The sequence below is a fragment of the Gopherus flavomarginatus genome, chromosome 22 (genome assembly GCF_025201925.1).
Source record: "Gopherus flavomarginatus isolate rGopFla2 chromosome 22, rGopFla2.mat.asm, whole genome shotgun sequence".
Classification (NCBI taxonomy): domain Eukaryota; kingdom Metazoa; phylum Chordata; order Testudines; family Testudinidae; genus Gopherus; species Gopherus flavomarginatus.
In genome coordinates this window covers 18,871,939-18,892,882 of record NC_066638.1, presented here as the reverse complement: position 1 = coordinate 18,892,882, position 20,944 = coordinate 18,871,939, and the positions used below count along the sequence as shown (strand labels likewise).

At 47.7% G+C, this 20,944-nt stretch overlaps 1 protein-coding gene across 1 annotated transcript in view; it reads left to right on the top strand.

Moving 5' to 3' along the window:
* Nucleotides 1-20,944, top strand: part of PTAFR (platelet activating factor receptor) — a 566,600-nt gene that overhangs the window by 456,467 nt on the left and 89,189 nt on the right. The window lies entirely within an intron of this gene.

Sequence of the window (20,944 nt, the reverse complement as noted above, 5' to 3'; positions counted from 1 at the left end):
AAGTCACACAGAGATCTTTTGGTGCAGTGCCCACTTGATGCTTTTATTTACAGGCTGTGCTCCCTCCACCTTTCCACAATCAGGGCCAGTGCAACCATTTAGGCAAACTAGGCGGCCGCCTAGGGCGCCTAGTGGTTGGAGGCACCTAAAAGTCCCCTCAGCCGAGGAGGTGGAGTGGAAGTGAGCTGGGGGAGCACACGGGGGGGTGCACGGGGAGGGCTGCTCGCAGTAACGGGGGGACGCACAGGGGAACAGCTCCCCGCCCCAGCTCACCTCCTCTCTGCCTCGTCCGCTGAGCACACAGCCCAGCTCTAAGTCTCCTCCAACCAGCGCCACAAGCCTGGGCGGGGAGAATTAGAGCAGCGCCGGCATGCTCAGTGGAGGAGGCGGAGCCGAGGTGAGCTAGGGCGAGCTACCCAGGCAGGGTTAGCTGCCATGGCAGCGGGGGAGAGGAAGTCTCCCTGGGTGGGGTTAGTTGCCGTGGGGGGATGGGGGGAACGAGGGGTTAACTGTCGCAGTTGGGGGGTAGCTGCTGCTGGGGGGCTCCCCTGGCCAGGGGCTGAGTTAGCTGTCGTGGGAGGGGCGGGGTTAGCTGGGTGGGGGGGTGCAAGGTGGAAGTTTCGCGCCCTAGGCGAAACTTCCTTGCACCGGCCCTGTCCACAATACAAGTAGCCCCCTTCTTGCAGTCCACCAGCAGGAGAGAGGGGGCAAGCTATCTTTTTCTGCTTCCCCTCACTGCCTTTCCTCTACTGCAGCTTTCCTCTTTCCAGCTCCTCCCCCTGGCTTCCTTCCCCTCAGGCTCTTATCCAGCCCCAGTCTGATGAGGCAGCAGCTGTTCAAGCTTCCCCAGTCAGGGCCAGGTTGTCTACCCAGCTCCAACTCACCTCCCGTCATTGGAGCTGGAGTGACAGAGGGTTGGCTAAGCAGTTTTCTTCTTAGCACCCTGGCACAGGCACCAGCCCATCTTGCCATAGCAGACATCAACGGAAAGGCTACTTTTCTGTGGCTATGCAAGCATTGGTGGATCACTGGGACAGGGCCACCATTTCAGATTTTGGTGGGGGGAGCAACTTTAACTGTGATTTTTGGGGCTAGTTAGGCACTTGAAAACTCTAGTTTTTGGCAGATAATTTAGTAATTAGCTGGCAGGAGCCCTGTACCTAATTCCTGTATAAAAGAAAGAAAATTAAATAAATATTAGACTCAATCAGCTCTAATAACAATATGTTCTGACATCTTCTGGCAAGTCACTTCAGGGATACTGGTTAGGTTTAAAATTTAATGTATATTCTTACTTTATTACTAACTCTGTGCAGAGAGAGACCTGATCAGGACTCCTAGGTTCTATCTTGGAGCAGAGCAGGGTCTAGTGGGTTACAGTGGGGAGCAGATACACCTGGGTTCTATGTAAGAACATCAGAATGGCCATACTGCATAAGACCAGTGGTCCATCTAGTCCAGTATCCTGTCTTCCAACGGTGGCCAATGCCAGGTGCTTCAGAGGGAATGAACAGAACAGGCAATGATCAAGTTTCCCTGTTGCCAACTCCCAGCTTCTGGCAAACAGAGGTAAGGGACATGCAGAACATGGTGTTGGATCTGGCTAATAGCCATTGCTGGACCTATCCTCCATGAACTTATTTAGTTCTTATTGGAACCATGTTATAGTTTTGGCCTTCACAATATCCCCTGGCAAGGAGTTCCACATGTTGACTATGAAGAAATATATATATTTTTAAATCTGCTGCCTATTAATTTTATTTGGTGACCCCTTGTTCTTGTGTTATGTGAAGGAGTAAATAACATTTCCTTATTCAATTTTTCCACACCAGTCATGATTTTATAGTCCTCTATCATATCCCCCTTTGGTCATCTATTTTCCTAGCTGAAAAGTCCCAGTCTTTTTAATCTCTCCTCATACTGAAGGTGTTCTATACCCCTAATCATTTCTGTCGCCCTTCTCTGTATCTTTTCCAAATCCAATATATCTTTTTTGAGATGGGGTGATCAAATCTGCATGAACTATTCAATATGGTGGCGTACCATGGATTTATAGAGAGGCAATATGATAATTTTCTCTTCTTATATATCTCTTTCCTAATGATTCCCAATATTCTGTTAGCTTTTTTAATTGCCACTGCACATTGAGCAGATGTTGTCAGAGAACTATTCACAATGACTCCAAGATCTTTCTTGATGGGTTCAGCTAATTTAGACCCCATCATTTTGTATGTATAGTTGGGATTATATTTTGCCAAGTACATTACTTTGCATTTATCAACATTGAATTTCTCCTGCCATTGTGTCGCCCAGTTTTGTGAGATCCCTATGTAACTCTTTTCAGTCTGTTTTGGACTTAACTTTCTTAAGTAATTTTGTATCATTTGCAAATTTTACCACCTCACTGTTATCCTTTTTCCAGATCATATAATGGTCCCAGTACAAACCCTTGAGGGACACCCAGGGCCGGTGCAACCATTTAGACAAACTAGGCGGCCGCCTAGGGCGCCTAGTGGTTGGGGACGCCTAAAAGTCCCCTCAGGCGAGGAGGTGGAGTGGAGGTGAGCTGAGTGGGGGGGGCGTGCGGGGAGGGCTGCCCGCAGTAACGGGGGGGGCCCACAGGGGAACAGCTCCCTGCCCCAGCTCACCTCCACTCTGCCTCCTCCGCTGAGCACACAGCCCAGCTCTAAGTCTCCTCCAATCACCACCCCACGCCTGGGCAGGGAGGAGAATTAGAGCAGTGCCGGCGTGCTTAGTGGAGGAGGCGGAGCCGAGGCCAGCTAGGGCGGGCTACCCAGGCAGGGTTAGCTGCTGTGGCGGGGGTGAGAGAGGGGGAAAGTCTCCCCAGGCAGAGTTAGCTGCCGTGGCAGGGGGGGAGGGGAAGTCTCCCTGGGTGGGGTTAGTTGCCATGGGGGGATGGGTGGGGAGAGGGGTTAGCTGTCGCGGTGGGGGGGGTAACTGCTGCGGGGAGGGCTCCCTGGGTCAGGGGCTGAGTTAACTGCCGTGGGGGGGGGGGTTAGCTGGGTTGTGGGTGCAAGGTGGAAGTTTCGCCTAGGGTGCGAAACTTCCTTGCACCGGCCCTGGGGACACTACTATATACCTCTCTCCATTCTCACCTTTTATTCCTACTCTTTGTTTGCTATCTTTTAACTGAAATGTGTGGCAGTACTTTCAGGATCATCTAAGGATCCTTAATTTACTGTAATGATAAGCTTTTTGTTACCTTTATCACCCTGTCTTTGTTTATAAACAAACTCCCTGCCCCAAAAGCCATGCTGCTCCAGCTTCTGAACTCATCACATATCACACCAGTGGTTTCCCCAGGACTTGAAATAAGGGGGGATTCTTGAATTTACAGGGCGTGTGTGTCAGGACCGATGAAATATATAAAAAAGAGATATGAATAAAGTAAATGTTTTGTTAGGATAATGCAAATTTAACATAAGGATAATGCAAGTTACACCAAAACATAGAACAGGTCTAGATATCTAAAAACATATACATTTAAAAAAAATGTATTTAATTTAAATTAACTTTTGAAAAGTAAGCCATCATGGGATAAGAGGGAAGTCCTCTCATGGATCAGTAACTGGTTAAAAGATAGGAAACAAAGGGTAGGAATAAATGGTCAGATTTCAGAATGGAGAGGTAAATAGTAGTGTCCCCCAGGGGTCTGTACTGGGACCATTACTGCTGGGAGTAAGGGAGACATATACTCCACAAGGGAGACATATACTCCAAAAAGGACTGGTGGAGGAAAGGAACAGACTTCCCCTGTGTCCCAGGGGGGACCAGATTACCCAAGCCTGTCTCACCAGGGCTAAAAGCAGTGGAGGCTGGGGAGACTGAGAAGGTGCCTTGCCACACTTCTCAAAGAAGGAGATCAGGTTGGTTTGGCACGACCTACCTTTTGTAAAACCATGTTGTATTTTGTCCCAATTACCATTGACCTCAATGTCCTTAACTACTTTCTCCTTCAAAATTTTTTCCGAGACTTTAGGCCTGGTCTACGCTACGTGTTTAAACCAATTTTAGCAGCATTAAACTGATTTAACGCTGCACCCGCCCACACAACGAGGCCCTTTATATTGATATAAAGGACTCTTTAAACCGGTTTCTGTACTCCTCTCCAACGAGAGGAGTAGTGCTGAAATCGGTATTACCATATCGGATTAGGGTTAGTGTGGCCACAAATAGACGGTATTGGCCTCCAGGCGGTATCCCACAGTGCATCATTGTGACTGCTCTGGACAGCAATCTGAATTCAGATTCACTGGCCAGGTAAACAGGAAAAGCCCCGCAAACTTTTGAATTTCATTTCCTGTTTGCCCACCGTGGAGCTCTGATCAGCACGGGTGGCGATGCAGTCCCAAATCCAAAAAGCGCTCCAGCATGGGCCATACGGGAGATACTGGATCTGATCGCTGTATGGGGAGACAAATCTGTTCTATCACAGCTCCGTTACAGAAGACGAAATGAGAAAGCATTTGAAAAAATCTCCAGGCTATGATAGACAGAGGCCACAGCACAGTGCTGTGTGACAAGCGTAACGGAAAGCCAAAGAATCAGATGGACGCTCATGGAGGGAGAGAGGGGGTACTGAGGACTCCAGTTATCCCACAGTCCCCGCAGTCTCCGAAAAGCATTTGTATTCTTGGCTGAGCGCCCAATGCCTGTAGGGTCAAACATATTGTCCGGGGTGTTTCAGGGTATATGTCGTCAATTTACCCTCCCTCCCCCCACATGAAAGAAAAGAGAAAAAAATCATTTCTTGACTTTTTTATATGTCACCTTATGTCTACTGTTTGCTGCTGGTAGACACGGTGCTGCAGCAATGAATAGCAGCATCCTCTCCCCTCCCCTCCCCGGTGGCAGACAGTACAATATGACTGCTATCCATCGTCATCATCAACCCGTGAGTGCTCCTGGCTGGCCTTGGTGAGGTTGGCCGGGGGCGCCTGGGTAAAAATAGGAATGACTCCAGGACATTCCCGGTAGATGGTACAGAATGGCTGGTAACCGTCCTCATCATAGCAACTGGGGGCTGGAGTTCCATCAGCCTCCCCCCACCCCTTCATGTCCAAAGAAAAGTTTCTGTACTGTCTGGACTACCATAGCAGCTGGAGGCTGCCTCCTCCTCATTTTATCTCAGTAAAAAGTCAGTGTTTCTTATTCCTGCATTCTTTATTATTTCATCACACAAATGGGGGACACTGCCACGGTAGCCCAGAAAGATTGGGGGAGAAGGGAATCAACGGTTGGGGTTGTTGCAGGGGCACTCCCCCGTGAATGGCATGCAGCTCATCATTTCTGTGGGATCTGACACGGAGCAGCTGTACTCTCTGATACACTGCTTCTCTAGTACACTTGCCCCAAATTCTAGGCAGGACTGACTCTATTTTTAGAAACCATAAAGGAGGGATTGACTCAGGGAGTCATTCCCATTTTTGTCTTTGCACCCCCGGCCGACCTCAGCTAAAGCCAGCCAGGAGCACCCATGACAGCAGCAGACGGTACAGAACAACTAGTAACCGTCTCTGCTACCTTGCAATGGCAAATGAATGCTGCTGTGTAGCACTGCAGTACTGCCTCTGTCAGCGGCATTCAGTACACATACGGTGACAGTGACAAAAGGCAAAACGGGCTCCATGGTTGCCATGCTGTGGCGTCTGCCAGGGCAATCCAGGGAAAAAGGGCGCAAAATGATTGTCTGCTGTTGCTTTCACGGATGAAGGAATGAGTGACAACATTTACGCAGAATCACCCACGACACTGTTTTTGCATCATCATGCACTGAGATCTCAACCCAGAATTCCAATGCGCGGGGGAGACTGCGGGAACTATGGGATAGCTACGGGATAGCTACCCACAGTGCAACGCTCTGGAAATTGATGCTAGCCTCAGTGCATGGACGCACACCGCCGAATTAATGTGCTTAGTGTGGCTGCGTGCACTCGACTTTATACAATCTGTTTTATAAAACCGGTTTATGTAAAATCGGAATAATCCCATAGTGTAGACATACCCTTACATACTACAGATGTCAAACTAACAGGCCTATAGTTACTTGGATCACTTTTTTTCCCTTTCTTAAAAATAGGAACTATGTTAGCAATTCTCCAGTCGTACGGTACAACCCCTGAGTTTACTGATTCATTAAAAATTCTTGCTAATGGGCTTGCAATTTCATGTGCCAGTTCCTTTAATATTCTTGGATGAAGATTATCTGAGCCCTCCAGTTTTGTCCCATTACGCTGTTCGAGTTTGGCTTTACCTTGGATGTGGTAATATCTACCTCCATATCCTCATTCCCATTTATCATCCTTCCATTATCCCTAAGCTCCTCATTAGCCTTATTAAAGACTCAGGCAAAGTATTTGTTTAGATATTGGGCCATGCCTAAATTATCTTTAGCCTCCATTCCATCCTCAGTGTTTAGCGGTCCCACTTCTTCTTTCTTTGTTTTCTTCTTATTTATATGGCTATAGAACCTTTTACTATTGGTTTTAATTCCCTTTGCAAGGTCCAACTCTACATGGCTTTTGGCCTTTCTCATTTCATCCCTACATGTTCTGACCTCACTACGGTAGCTTTCCTTGCTAATCCCATCCATCTTCCACTCCTTGTAGGCTTTCTGCTTTTTCCTAATAACATCTCTGAGATACTTGCTCATCCAGCTTGGTCTACAACTCCTGCCTATGGTTTTTCCCCCCTTTCTTGGGATGCAGGCTTCTGATAGTTTTTGCAACTTTGACCTGAGGTAATTCCAGGCCTCCTCTGCCTTTAGATCCACAAGTTCTTCAGTCCAATCCAGTTCCCTAACTAATTTCCTTAATTCTTTAAAGTTAGCCCTTTTGAAATAAAAAACCCTAGTCCCAGATCTATTTTTGTTTGTCCTTCCATCTATTTTGAACTGAATTAGCTCATGATCACTCAAACCAAGGTTGTCTTCTACAACCATTTCTTCTATGAGGTCTTCACTACTCACCAAACCCAAATCTAAAATTGCATCCCCTCTTGTTGGTTCTTCAACTACTTGGTGAAGGAATCCATCAGCTATCACATCCAGAAAACTCTGAGCCCTATTATTGTTACTAGCACTTGTCCTCCCGTCTATATCTGGAAAGTTAAAGTCTCCCATGATCACACAATTCCCATTAGTGTTTACTTCATTAAAAACATTAAAGAGATCTCTATCCATATCCAAATCAGATCTCGGCAGCCTGTAGCACACCCCAAGCACTATCTCAGGGGAGGCTCTAGTAGCTTTCTTCCCTAACGTGATTTTTGTCCAGACAGACTCAGTCTTATCAATTCCATCCCTTCTTATTTCTTTACAGTTAACCTCATCATTGATATACAATGCTACTCCACCACCTTTGCCTTTATTTCTGTCTTTCCTAAACAGCACATAGCCTTCAATACCTGTACTCCAGTCATGACTACTATTCCACCATGTTTCTGTTATCCCTATAATATCTGGTTTCACTTCCTGCACCAGTAGCTCTAGTTCCTCCATCTTGTTACCTAGGCTCCTCGCATTAGTGTACAGACATCTTAATTTTTGCTGTTTGGCTTCACTGACATTCTTTACTCGATTAGGCCCAGTCATTCTACCACCAGTATCATCTATTAGACTGGTATCTACACTACCCTTCCTCCTTATGTCCATTCTCCTGCCCACAGCTGTATCCTCTCTTACTTTGTTTTCTTCCCTTTCAATGTTAAATTCCGGCGTGGAGATTACCTGGACATCTCCCAACCATCTCCCCCAAATTCCTAGTTTAAAGCTCTCTTAACCAGTTGGGCGAGCCTCCATCCTAGAAATCTATTTCCCTCCTTACTCAGTTGAAGTCTATCCCGAGAGAACAGTCCTCTGTCCATCTCTGTGGTTACAGCGCTGCTTGTACTCCACCTCCACGAGAAGAATAAAGAGTATAGCGCTGCTGCTGCAGCGCTGTGCCGCCTGTGTGGCCTCCCAAAGCGCTCTGATTGGCCTTCAGAAGTATTCGGCAGTATCCCAGAATGGTTGTTCTAGCCACTCTGCTCATCAATTCGAGCTCTACTGCCCTGGCCTCAGGTGACCAACCGTCAGACCCGACCTTTAAATTCCCTGGGAATTTTAAAAATCCCCTTCCTGTTTGCTCAGCCAGGTGTGGAGTGCAATCAGAATCTTTCCAGGTGACAATGCCTCCATGCGCCAAACGAGCCCCATCATGGAGCAACGGCGAGTTGCTGGACCTCATCAGTGCTTGGGGGGAGGAAGCTGTCCAGTCCCAGCTGCGCGCCAGCTGTAGGAATTATGATATCTTTGGGCAAATATCAAGGGCCATGATGGAAAGGGGCCATGACCGGGACACGGTGCAGTGCAGGGTTAAAGTGAAGAAGCTGCGGAGTGCCTACTGCAAAGCCCGCGAGGGAAACCGCTGCTCAGGTGCTGCCCCCACAACCTGCCGTTTCTACAAAGAGCTGGACGCGACACTTGGGGGTGACCCCACCTCCACTCCGAGGACCACGATGGAACCTTCAGAGCTGGGGGAGAAGGAGGAGGAAAGCGAGAGTGAGGGTATTGGGGTGGGGGGTGACACCTTGGAGTCCCTGGAGGCATGCACCCAGGAGCTCTTCTCAAGCCAGGAGGAAGGTAGCCAGTCGCAGCAGCCGGTACTTGGTGGAGGACAAACAGAGGAGCAGGTTCCTACTAAGCGGCTTTCATTTTCAAGATGGAAATTTTTTGGGAGAGGAGGATTAAGGCTGCGTGCATGCATGCCTAGATGCGGAATAGCGCATTGATGTGGTCTATCACGTCGCGGTAATCGGCCTCAGTAATCTCTTCAAAAGTCTCATCCAAAACATGGGCAATGCGCTTATGCAGGTTTATTGGGAGAGCCACTGTGGTCCTTGTCCCAGTCAGGCTAACATGTCAGCGCCACTGTGCCACGAGGGGTGGGGGCACCATTGCTGCACACAGGCAAGCTGCATGGGGCCAGGGCAGAAGCCACATTGCAGTAGAAGACCCTCCCTTGCTTCCCAGGTCACCCTCAGCAGTGAGATATCTTCCAGGATAAACTCCTGTGGAAAATGTTGGGACAGTGTTCAGTGTAGGTGCCCCCTGCAGCTGTTGGTTCTCCCCAAGGCACAGAAACCCAGAGGACAGAACAGCCCTGAAACAATCAGTCCCCCTTACTCACCATTTCGGGGCTCCCGTGGGTTATGTGCGCTTTATTTGGGATAGGAAAACTATGCCATTGTGTAGACTGTGTGTGCCCTCCTCAAGTGCGGCGGAATCATTACTCTGTCTGGTATAAACAGTGCTGCCTCTGTTAAGTGTAGCATTTTGCCTTTACAGATGCAACCTTGAGATCTCAGCTGTCCGTGTTATCACCGTCTGAGAGACTGCAAAAACTCCGGAAGAGACCGCGAAAAAGCAAAGACCACATGCTGTATGAAGTGATGCATCAATCTCTCACAGAGAATCAAAAAGCACAGGAGTGGAGGGAGAGGGAAAGCAGGATCCACAAGGAAAACGCAGCGCACCGGAAGCAAAGCACGGAGCGGCTGATAAGCATCCTGGAGCACCAAGTGGACTCTATCCAGGAGCTCGTAGCCATGCAGGTGGAGCATTACCGCCCCTGCGCCCCCTCCCCCCCACAGCCCTTGTCCCAAAGCTCTTTCCCTTGTGCCCCCATCTCAGCTCCAACCCCCCTTCCCCAACATCCGGGTTCTTATCACGACCAGCTGCCTCCAACAGGTGTATGTTCACCAACCAGCCCTGAGAACTATGACCCTTACCCTCTGCACTCAACCCCCGCCACCATGCAGTATAGCCATCCTGAAGTGCAGCAGTCATTGCACAGCACTACAGATAGGACATATGCAAATCTGTGATTGTACCGTTCCCTGCCCCACCCCCTTGCTCTTTCTGATTCCCAAAAAGTTGTGTTTCTTTCAATAAATTAATTTATTTTCTTTTCAATAAATGGATTTTTTGGCTTTGAAAACAGTCTTTATTATTGCATAAAGTAAAAGATACCTTAGCCCAGGAAAGAAACAAGCACTGCAAATCAGCTTAGGAAACACAGATTCCTACTAACATTGTAACCACTGCACTTCACTCCTGTGCAGGGCACCAAACATTACTGTTGGTTTTCAGGCTCAAATTCCTTCCTCAAGGCATCCCTAATCCTTGCAGCCGTGTGCTGGGCCCCTCTAATAGCCCTGCTCTCTGGCTGTGCAAATTCAGCCTCCAGGTGTTGAACCTTGGAGGTCCATGCCAGATTGAATCTTTCACAAATATTATGGAGGGTATAGCACGCAGATATAACCGTGGGGATACTGTTTTCGCCCAAGTCCAGCTTCCCATACAGAGATCGCTAGCGACCTGGCTGAAAGTGTAGCCATACCCTTAAGAGACTAACAAATTTATTTGAGCATAAGCTTTTGTGGGCTTCAGCCCACTTCATCTGATGTAGCCCACGAAAGCCTATGCTCAAATAAATTTGTTAGTCTCTAAGGTGCTATAAGTACTCCTGTTCTTTTTGCGGATACAGACTAACATGGCTGCTACTCTGAAACCTTTGATTTTTTAAGAAAGGGATAGATAATAAGACAGAAAATAAAATATTGCCTCTATATAAATCCATGGTACGTGCACACCTTGAATACTGCGTGCAGATCTGGTCACCCATCCCAAAAAAGATATATTGGAATTGGAAAAGATACAGCGATGGGCAAATAAAATGATTAGGGGTATGAAACAGGAAGAGAAATTAAAATGACTGGGAATTTTCAGCTTAGAAAAGAGACGACTAAGGGGGGATATGATAGAGGTCTATAAAATCTTGACTGGTGTGAAGAAAGTGAATAAGGAAATATTATTTAATCCTTCACATAACACAAGAACTAGCAGTCACCCAATGAAATTAATAGGCAGCAGGTTTTAAAAATACAAAAGGAAGTACTTCTTCACACAACATAAAGTCAACTTGTGGAACTCTTTGCCAGGGGATGCTGTGAAGACCAAAACTATAACAGGATTAAAAAAAGAACTAGATAAATTCCCAGAGAATAGGTCCATCAGTAGCTATTAGCCAGGATGGGGAGGGATGCAACACCATGATCTGAGTGTCGCTAGCCTGTTTGCCAGAAACTGGGAATAGGCCACAGGGGATGGATCACTTGATGATTACCTGTTCTGTTCATTGCCTCTGAAGCACCTGGCCTTGACTACTGTCGGAAGACAGGATACTGGGCTATATGGACCATTGGTCTGACCCAGTATGACCATTCTTATGTAAAAAATAATTATAATAATAAAAATGTTTAGTACAGAAGCTCCCCAACATAATGACCTCTCAAGATAGCAACGATGTGAGATAACAACCTAGGTAAATAATGCATTTAAAAAATCTTGGCCTACTAGGAAACATATTTATATAAGTTTCCATTCCCAGTCACAAATCTAGCATTCTGGAGCAAAGTCGCTAAAATATTGTCCAACAAATATTTATTTAACGTGCCCCTCACTTTTCCCTCCATCACACCCTACTCACCAGTGTTGTCCTTGGTCAGTGGAGACTCAGAGTTCAGAGGTGCTTTCATGTGAGTACACCTCCCGGGTGGGGGGAAAGAAGGCACCTTGCTCATTCCTCCAGCTGCTCATTGTTCACTCTGGCCATGGCTGTTCGTTGTGCTGCCATTCACTCCGCCACTCTGTTGCCAATGGCCCTGCACAGTCACCTTCTGCTGCCACCTGCCACTGTGACCTCTGCGAGTTGGTCTCTTGAGGTTCCATCCAGCTCTCAGTGAGTTCAGCTGAGCTCTCGGGGGGAGCCTTGCTGCTAGTGCAGTCTGGGCTGTCTCTTCCACAGGAACACTGTCCCCACAACAGGACTAAGCGCTTAGACCTGATTATCAGTGATTTCAGCTGCAGTGGTCACTCAACAGAACAAAAGACTCTCTATGGAGCTTAATCAGCTCTGTTTTTAAACAGTGGAGAGGGACAGGTCCCCACCCTCTCTCTTGATGCCCTCAATCAGCACAGGCTAAGTACAGTTCTACTGCCCTTTACTCATACAATAAAAACAACATTTCATCCCCCCTACCCTCCCTCATTCAAGTGATTTGTAACCCAACCCCAATCAAAATCTATCACTTGGGCAACACAGCTCTTGTACTATTGGGTGTCTGGGAAGTGGGCGGGCAAAGCCTGCCCACTGCTAAAGGATCCCCCCCAGCCTAAGGGGAGGACCCACAGGACCACAGAACCCACTGATTACAGGGGACAACTAATAAAAGAACAGGGACAGGAGTGCGGTCAAAGGGTCATAAGAAGGGAACCTGGCGGGGACACCAAGCAGAGAACCCTGGACAGCGCCCACTGCTCCTCGAAGGCTCAAGGGAGCCAGTGGACGCTGCCCAAAGGAACTCCACCCGGATTCGTGAACGGACCATGGATCGGAAACAAGCCCCACAGTCACCAGAGTCTCCATCGGCCAACCTCCTCTTCCTGGTCGTGTAGATGGCCATTTTAGCCAGGGCAAGGAGGAGGTTGACCAGGAGATCCCGTGACTTTGTGGGGCCACGGATAGGGAGTGCGTAGAGAAGGAGGTGAGGGGAAAAGTGCAGCCAGAAACACAACAGAAGATTAGTGAGGAGCCAGTATAGGGACTGCAACCTGGTGCATTCTAAGTAGACGTGCGCCGGGGTCTTCCTCATGCCGCAGAAGGGGCAGGTGTCTGGGACAGGGGTAAACCGCGCCAAGTACACGCCCGTGCTCACGGCCCCATGAAGGAGCCGCCAACTGACATCCCCGATGGGCCTCGGGACCAGGATGGAGTAGAGGCTGGCCCACTGGGGCTCCTCACCCTCCAGAGGCGGCAGAACACAGCTCTTGTATCTATTGGGTGTCTGGGAAGTGGGCGGGTGAAGCCCGCCCACTGCTAAAGGATCCTCCCCCAGCCTAAGGGGAGGACCCACAGGACCACAGAACCCACTGATTACGGGGGACAACTAATAAAAGAACAGGGACAGGAGTGTGGTCAAAGGGTCATAAGAAGGGAACCTGACAGAGACACCGAGCAGAGAACCCCGGACAGCGCCCACTGCTCCTCGAAGGCGTCAAGGGAGCCAGTGGACGCCGCCCAGAGGAACTCTGCCCGGATGCGTGAACGGACCATGGATCGGAAACAAGCCCCACAGTCGCCGGGGTCTCCATTGGCCAACCTCCTCTCTCTGGTCACGTGGATGGCCTTTTTAGCCAGGGCGAGGAGGAAGTTGACCAGGAGGTCCCGGGACTTCGTGGGGCCACGGATAGGGAGTGCGTAGAGAAGGAGGTGAGGGGAAAAGTGTAACCAGAAACGTAAGAGGATGGCTGTGAGGAGCCGGTGTAGGGGCTGCAACCTGGCGCACTCTAAGTAAACGTGCGCCAGGGTCTCCCTCACGCCGCAGAAGGGGCAGGTGTCCGGGACAGGGGTAAACCGCACCAAGTACACGCCCGTGCTCACGGCCCCATGGAGGAGCCGCCAACTGATATCCCCAGTGGGCCTCGGGACCAGGGTGGAGTAGAGGCTGGCCCACCGGGGCTCCTCACCCTCCAGAGGTGGCAGAACACAGCTCTTGTAGCAGGGTGAGCATCTGCTGCAGGCTGGAAGGGGTTGGAAAAGCCCTGCAGAGGGCTGGGGCTGGGCAAAGTAAAACCCTGGCTGGTTGGGGGAAGTGGCTGCAGCTGGGGCCACGTCCCAAACAGACTCAGCTGGCCCCATAGAGGCAGAGAAGCCAGGAGCCCAAACAATCTCCCTCTGCCTTTAGAGGGAGAAGGGCCTTGCTGCAGGGAGCTAGAGAGGAAGTACCTGAGTGGAGCAGGGCTGGGGACAAGCTGGGGAGCTCCAGCCTGGAAAGCCCCAGGCTGCGGCCTAGCATTGGGCTAATAGGTACTGGGGGTTGCAGAGGGCAGCCCAGGGGTAGGCCAAGGCAGCAGGTCCAAACTCTCCTTGTCAGTGATGAGTGGCTGATACTGCAGTCTGCGTCAGGGCGCAGGGGCTAGACAATGACTGGCAGTAACCATATACTGAGGTGAGGTGGGAATGGTGGGTGGGGGTTCCCCAGGGAGGGGAGACCCTGAGACTGAGGGGTTACTGCCAGGGGGCAGCACCCCAGGTAAGAGGGCACTGGGGTCCATGGAAGGACATGGGGGCCAGAGGACAGATGGATCACCAGCCTGTAGAGGGTGCTCCAGAGCTGGACCGAGCTAATTCCCAGGAGTCACAAGCAGGAGGCGTGGCAGGGGTGAGTGTGCACTGTGCTACAGCTCTGTTTGCTGGATACCGAGATAGATTAGGTGTGACTGTAAATAAAATCTGGTCCTGAAGCCTTTCCCCTTAGCCCCCAACTCATCACTAGCTGTCAGGGAGGGCTCATTTAGACTTTGCTTACAAATCATCATTTGAAATTATTAGGTTGGCCAACATCACTGAAATGAATGCACTGACATTGTCATAAAAAACAGCTGTATAAGGAAGCTAGTCTATGTTCATACTTCTCAAATCTAGTATACTTTCAGACACATGTATTTTATCATACACTGTATATGCTTTTAAAGTGTGTATTAATGTTTCAATTTCAATTCAAATTTCCAAATAGGCACCTTAGAGACTAACAAATGTATTTGAGCGTAAGCTTTCATGGGCCCACTTCATCAGATTCACAGAATGGAACTTATAGTGAGGAGATATATATATATATAGAGAGAGAGAGAGAGAGAGAGAGAGAGAACATGAAAATGTGGGAGTTAGCCTCTTACAGTTGGTTGGGTAATTAAGATGCGCTATTGTCAGCAGGAGAAAAAAAAACTTTTGTAGTGATTGTTGTTAATAGCTGCCGGTGTATAGCTCTGCTCTTGTTCAATGATGATAACAGTCAGCTGCGTGCATGTTCCCTTTGTGTGCTGTCCCAGTCTGCACAGATAGCTGACACAGCAAACCCCAAGAGAACCCCCAAAGACCACAGACTCTAGTAAAGTACGAAGAAACCCAAGCCAGGTTTATTGTCAAATGAAGCACAATAATAGTTTCCTATAGACTCTTCAGGACATACTATGAATATGTCCCCCTGGCAATGGACACAGCTCAGTCAGTGGTGGGACTTTCCACTGCCCCCTAGGCTGGTCAAAGATGTGCACTCTGGGACCTACTTTTACAGGACAGATTACTCATCCCTCCTGATGTATTGAGGTACAGCCTCTTGGCTCATTAGAGTGCTGTCTTCCCTTTGATCATGTTGTTCCAGACATACAGATCTATCCATCATGCTGTCCTGTCTTTAAGATGTACCTGCCTGTTCCTTGTTATGTCTATGGAGTGTCCTGATGTCATCTTGGCACAAGTTACTCTTCTTGCTACTTCTGTGAGTGAGGCCTGCCTCTGGCCCACAGCTCTACTTTTTCTTAGCAGTGCCTGGAAGTATTTTGGTTCAGGCTTCAGGCTTTTAGGCCTCAGACTAGGCCTCTGACACAAGAGTTTGTTTCAGGGCCTCATCTTACTACAGTGATAATCAAGATAGCCCACTTAAGACAGTTTGACAAGAAGATGTGAGGATACTTAACATGGGGAAACAGAGTCAATGTGTGTAATGCTCAGCCATTCCCAGTCTCTATTTAAGCCTAAGTTAATTGGATCTAGTTTGCATATTAATTCAAGTTCAGCAGTTTCTAGTTGGAGTCTGTTTTTGAAGCTTTTCTGTTGCAAAATTGCCACCTTTAAATCTGTTACTGAATGGCCAGAGAGTTTGAAGTGTTCTCCTACTGGTTTTTGAATGTTATGATTCCTGATGTCAGATTTGTCTCCATTTATTCTTTTGCGTAGAGACTGTCCGATGTACATGGCCAATGTACATGGCAGAGGGGCATTGCTGGAACATGATGGCATATATCACAGTGGTAGATGTGCAGGTGAATGAGCTCCTTATGGCATGGCTGATGTGATTAGGTCCTATTATGGTGTCACTTGAATAGATATGTGAACAGAGTTGGCATCGGGCTTTGTTGCAAGGATAGGTTCCTGGGTTCGTGTTTTTGTTCTGTGGTGTGTGGTTGCTGGTAAGTATTTGCTTCAGGTTGGGGGGTTGTCTGTAAGCAAGGACAAGCCTGTCTACCAAGATCTGGGAGAGTGAGGGATCATCTTTCAGGATAGGTTGTAGATCTCTGATGATGCACTGGAGAGGTTTTAGTTGAAGGATGAAGGTAACGGCTAGTAGCATTCTGTTGTTTTCTATGTTGGGCCTGTCTTGTAGTAGGTGACTTCTGGGAACTCTTCTGGCTCTGTCAATCTGTTTTTTCACTTTAGCAGGTGAGTACTGTAGTTTTAAGAATGCTTGATAGAGATCTTGTAGGTGTTTGCCTCTCTCTGAGGGATTGGAGCAAATGCAGTTGTCTTAGAGCTTGGCTGTAGACAATGGATCGTATGGTGTGTCCTGGATGGAAGCTGGAGGCATCTAGGTAAGTATAGTGGTCAGTAGGTTTCTGGTATAGGGTGATGTTTTTGACCATCGCTTATTAGCACAGTAGTGTCAGGGAAACAGACCGCTTGTGTGGATTTGTCTAGGCTGAGGCTGATAGTGGGATGGAAATTGTTGAAATCATGGTGGAATTCATCAAGGGCTTCTTTTCCATGGGTCCAGATGATGATGTCATCAATGTAGCGCAAGTAGATATGGGGCGCTAGAGGATGAGAGCTAAGGAAGCGTTGTTCTAAGTCAGCCATATTTTTATGTTGGCATACTATGCGGGTACCCAGAGCAGTGCCACTGACTTGAAGGTATATATTGTTCCCAAATGTGAAATAGTTGTGGGTAAAGACAAAGTTGCAAAGTTCAGCCACCAGGTTTGGCATGTAACTAGTTCACAAAACTGGGGTGGGAGTGGATGTTGGGGAAATTTAGGGGTGTGCAGGGAAATCACTGTATGCAGGGCAGCAGCCAGGCTCCACTCTAGTCCACAGGGCAAAGCGTGGGCAGGGCGACTCGTCACCAGGCCCGGTTTAGCACCTCTCCTACCTTGTCTCTCAGAAAGCTGCAAGAAGGCACTTTCTCTTCTGACCAGAAAATTACCATTAGTGATGCTGAAATGCCAGTAGTGATTCTGGGTGAGCCAGCCTAGCCCTTGTTTCCCTGGCTTATAAAACCATATGCCTGACATCTTGACAACATAAAGGAAAGAGTCAGTGATCAGCTCAGCAAGTGCAAAATGACAGCTGAATGTGCTTTTAGTAGATTAAAGGTAGAGCCCTGCACAGATACAAAATTTGTATCGTCCTCCAATCCACAAAATGATCCACGGCTATCTGGCTCTGTCATAACTATAAAGGGAAGGGAACAGGCCTCCTGTGTACAATATTATAAAATCCCTGAAGTTCAGAGTGGGGAAGGAACCTTGACAGGCTCTCTGAGAAAAATATCCTAGTGGTTTTAGCTGCCTGTTGTGTCTCGCATAATCTGTAAGAAAACAGGGGAAAGCCTGCTGCCAGGGTGAAGTGGATCATTTGTCTGCTGAGTTCGAACATCCAAACAGAAGGGCTATTGGAGCTATGCAGCTAAGGGAGGGCTTGAAAGAGCACTTCAACAGTCAGCCACAGTAATACAGTTGGTGGGCTGAGCTCTACCTGCCCCTGACATTCTGGGGGCTGTTAGGAATTGTCACCTGGTGTAAATTTATGAATATAACATTGCCTGTCTATTAAAGCACCTATTAATTTTGCAGTACTCATTGAACATTTATAATTATTACATCGTGTTTGTCATTGAGCCTGTCAATGACAAACATGATGTAATAATTATAAAAGTTCAATGTCAGTTCCCTCCCCACTCTGAACTCTGGGGTATAGATGTGAGGACCTGCATGAAAGACCCCCTAAGCTTATTTCTACCAGCTTAGGTTAAAACTTCCCCAAGGCACAAATCCTTTCCTTGTCCTTGGATGGTATTGCTGTCACCACCAAGTGATTTAGACAAATATTCAGGAAAAAGGGCCACTTGGAGTCCCTGTTTCCCCAAAATATTCCCCTAAGCCCCTTCGCCCCCTTTCCTGGGGAGGCTTGAGAACATTATACTAACCAATTGGTTACAATGGGAGCACAAACCAAACCCCTTGGTTTTTAGGACATTGAAAATTAATCAGGTTCTTAAAAGAAAAATTTTATTTAAAAAAAAAAAAGTAAGACTCACACCTGCAAAATCAGGATGGAAGGTAACTTTTTACAGAGTGAATAAAAAGATTTAAAACATAGAGGATTTGCCTCTGACTCTGCTTTCCAGTTACAAAACAGGAATAAAATTACCACTTAGCATAGGGAAAATTCACAAGCTAAAACAAAAGATAGTCTAACACATTTCTTTACTTTACTTACAATTTTTGTAATCTTAGATGCTCATTTCAGGTATGTTTCCAGGGGATGTTTTTACTGCCTGGACCCTCTCCCTGTCCAGAGAGGGAACAAAGTGAGCAGAAAAAAAAACCCCCTCTGCCCCTACCCAGATTTGAAAGTATATTCTTTCTCCATTGGTCCTTCTGGTGAGGTACCAACTAGGTTAATTGAACTGATTAACCCCTTACAGGTAAGGCAATTCAGTATATCTGCCCTGTGTATAATTATGACAGATCCTATGAGTTTTGTCATCATGAATAATAACATGTAGTGGGTGTTTTCAGAAGTACTAGCAGCATATGGCATGAAGGAATAAAGAGGAATTATTTTTTTTAAAAATTACTTTGTACCAAAACCAGTGAAAAAAATCCCATGTGCAAGTTAAAAACAAATACAATTAAAACTTCTGAAATAAATGAACAAAACATAACTTAACAAGGGGAAAGGACATTCATGTCTATATCAGTCCATTTTGGGTACACATACACCAACTGTGGCTCTCACAAGTCAATGTATTTGCAGCTATGATTGTCTTTATTGCTTCGTGCTGTTAGGGTATGGATGTGACCCTGAAGCCATGTTGAATGTTGGAGGGGGGTGTAGAGAGATGCTAAAATGGTGTTGTCCATTGACTTCAAAGGTGAGCCCATGGTTATTGAACCTGTAGGTCAACCAGAGTTTGCAGCATCTGTGTTCACTGCTGGAGAAGCCCCATTATGTCCTAGTGCATCTCCCTTCTTTTCCTGCTGGGACTCCTGGATCTTTTTCCTGTCCTTTCCTTCTCCACCTGTCTGAAATATTCACCCTGTAGGCCTTCTGTTCATAGTCTGATGCAACACTGGCTTGCAGTATCTCAGCTAACGTGTCCTCCCGAGTCCTCTTTCTTCTCCTTATGGTCAGGTGATCTGCAGGTGTGGAGGGAGGGACTCGTCAAGGTTGAAGTGACAGCAGCTACAGATAAAACAAACAGGTATCATATTTATAGTCACAATGGAAAGCAAAAGTGAAGTTTCAGAACTCTCTTCTTTGTTCTCTTTAAGTTTTAAACAAGACATGCTAATTGACATTTGATCTTTGAAGTGCACAGAACTGCTCTCCAGTCCCAGTCATGGTGTATTGTGGGGGAGGGATGAAATGAGGACGTAATTGTTTGCCAACATTTTACTGTTTCATGCAACCAATGGATACAAGTATAGGGCAGTGGCACCGAATACTGGTACTATATTCCATAGGCAGTGGTGATTTTAGCCGATATCTCACTGTGATTAAGTGGGATTTTTTGTAATATTTTTATGAAGCCTGTGTGTGCTTCAATTTCCTCTCTATGCTGTATGGTTGCCTAGTGGTTGGAAAAGGACTGTTTGCTCCAGGGCCGGCTCCAGCGGTTTTGCCGCCCCAAGCAGTCCCCCCCCCCGAAAAAAAAGCCGCGATCGTGATCTGCAGCAATTCAGCAGGAGCTCCTTCGCTCTGAGCGGGAGTGAGGGACCCTCTGCTGAATTGCTGCTGAATACCTGAAGGTGCCGCCCCAAGCACTGCTTGATAAGCTGGTGCCTGGAGCCGTCCCTGGTTTGCTTTTGGGGCATGGTAAGACACAGTATGAATGGTGCCTCCGTCTGGGACTAATTCAGTCTCTGAAAAAGGACTAACTGATTTGATGCAGTCGATTGTGTGTCCCCCCACTAAGCGCATTAAGTCGGCAGTGTGCATCCACAGTACCGAGGCTAGCGTCGACGTTTGCTATCCCACTGTTCCGGCAGTCTCCCTACCCCTTGCCCCCATGGCTCATGAAGCCTGGACAGTAGTAAGGAGCAGTTCAACTATAGGCTGAGCAAGTGCATAATGGTGGAAGAATGTGTCTTTGGACATTTAAAAGCTCGCTGGCGCAGTTTACTGACTCAGTTAGACCTCAGCAAAACCAGTATTCCTATTGTTATTACTGCTTCCTGTGTGCTTCACAATATCTGTGAGAGTAAGGGGGAGATGTTTATGGTAGGGTGGGAGGTTGAGGCAAATTGCATGGCCCTGATTACGCACGGCCAGACACCAGGGCGGTTAGAAGAGCACAGCAGGACACACTGTGCATCAGAGAAGCTTTGAAAACCAGTTTCATGACTGGCCAGGCTATGGTGTGAAAGTTCTGTTTGTTTCTCCTTGATAACCTGCCCCCTTGGTTCACTCTACATCCCTGTAAGCCAACCGCTCTCCCCTCCCCCCTTTGATCTCCACTTGCAGAGGCAATAAAGTCACTGTTTCAAATTAATGCATTCTTTATTTATTTGCCAAACAAATGGGGGGATAACTGCCAAGGTAGCCTGGGAGGGGTGGGGGAAGCGGGAAGCACAGGGGTGGGGTAGTTGTAGGGGCACCCCCTAGAACGGCATGCAGCTCATCACAGAAGCAACATATCTGGGGCTCTGACCTAGAGCGGCTGTTTGCCTCTCTGGTTCTTTGGTAGGCTTCACGTTGCACTGCTGCGGATCCCTGTTATAACCTCTGTCCTTCATGCCCTTGGAGTTTTTTTTTTTTTTTTT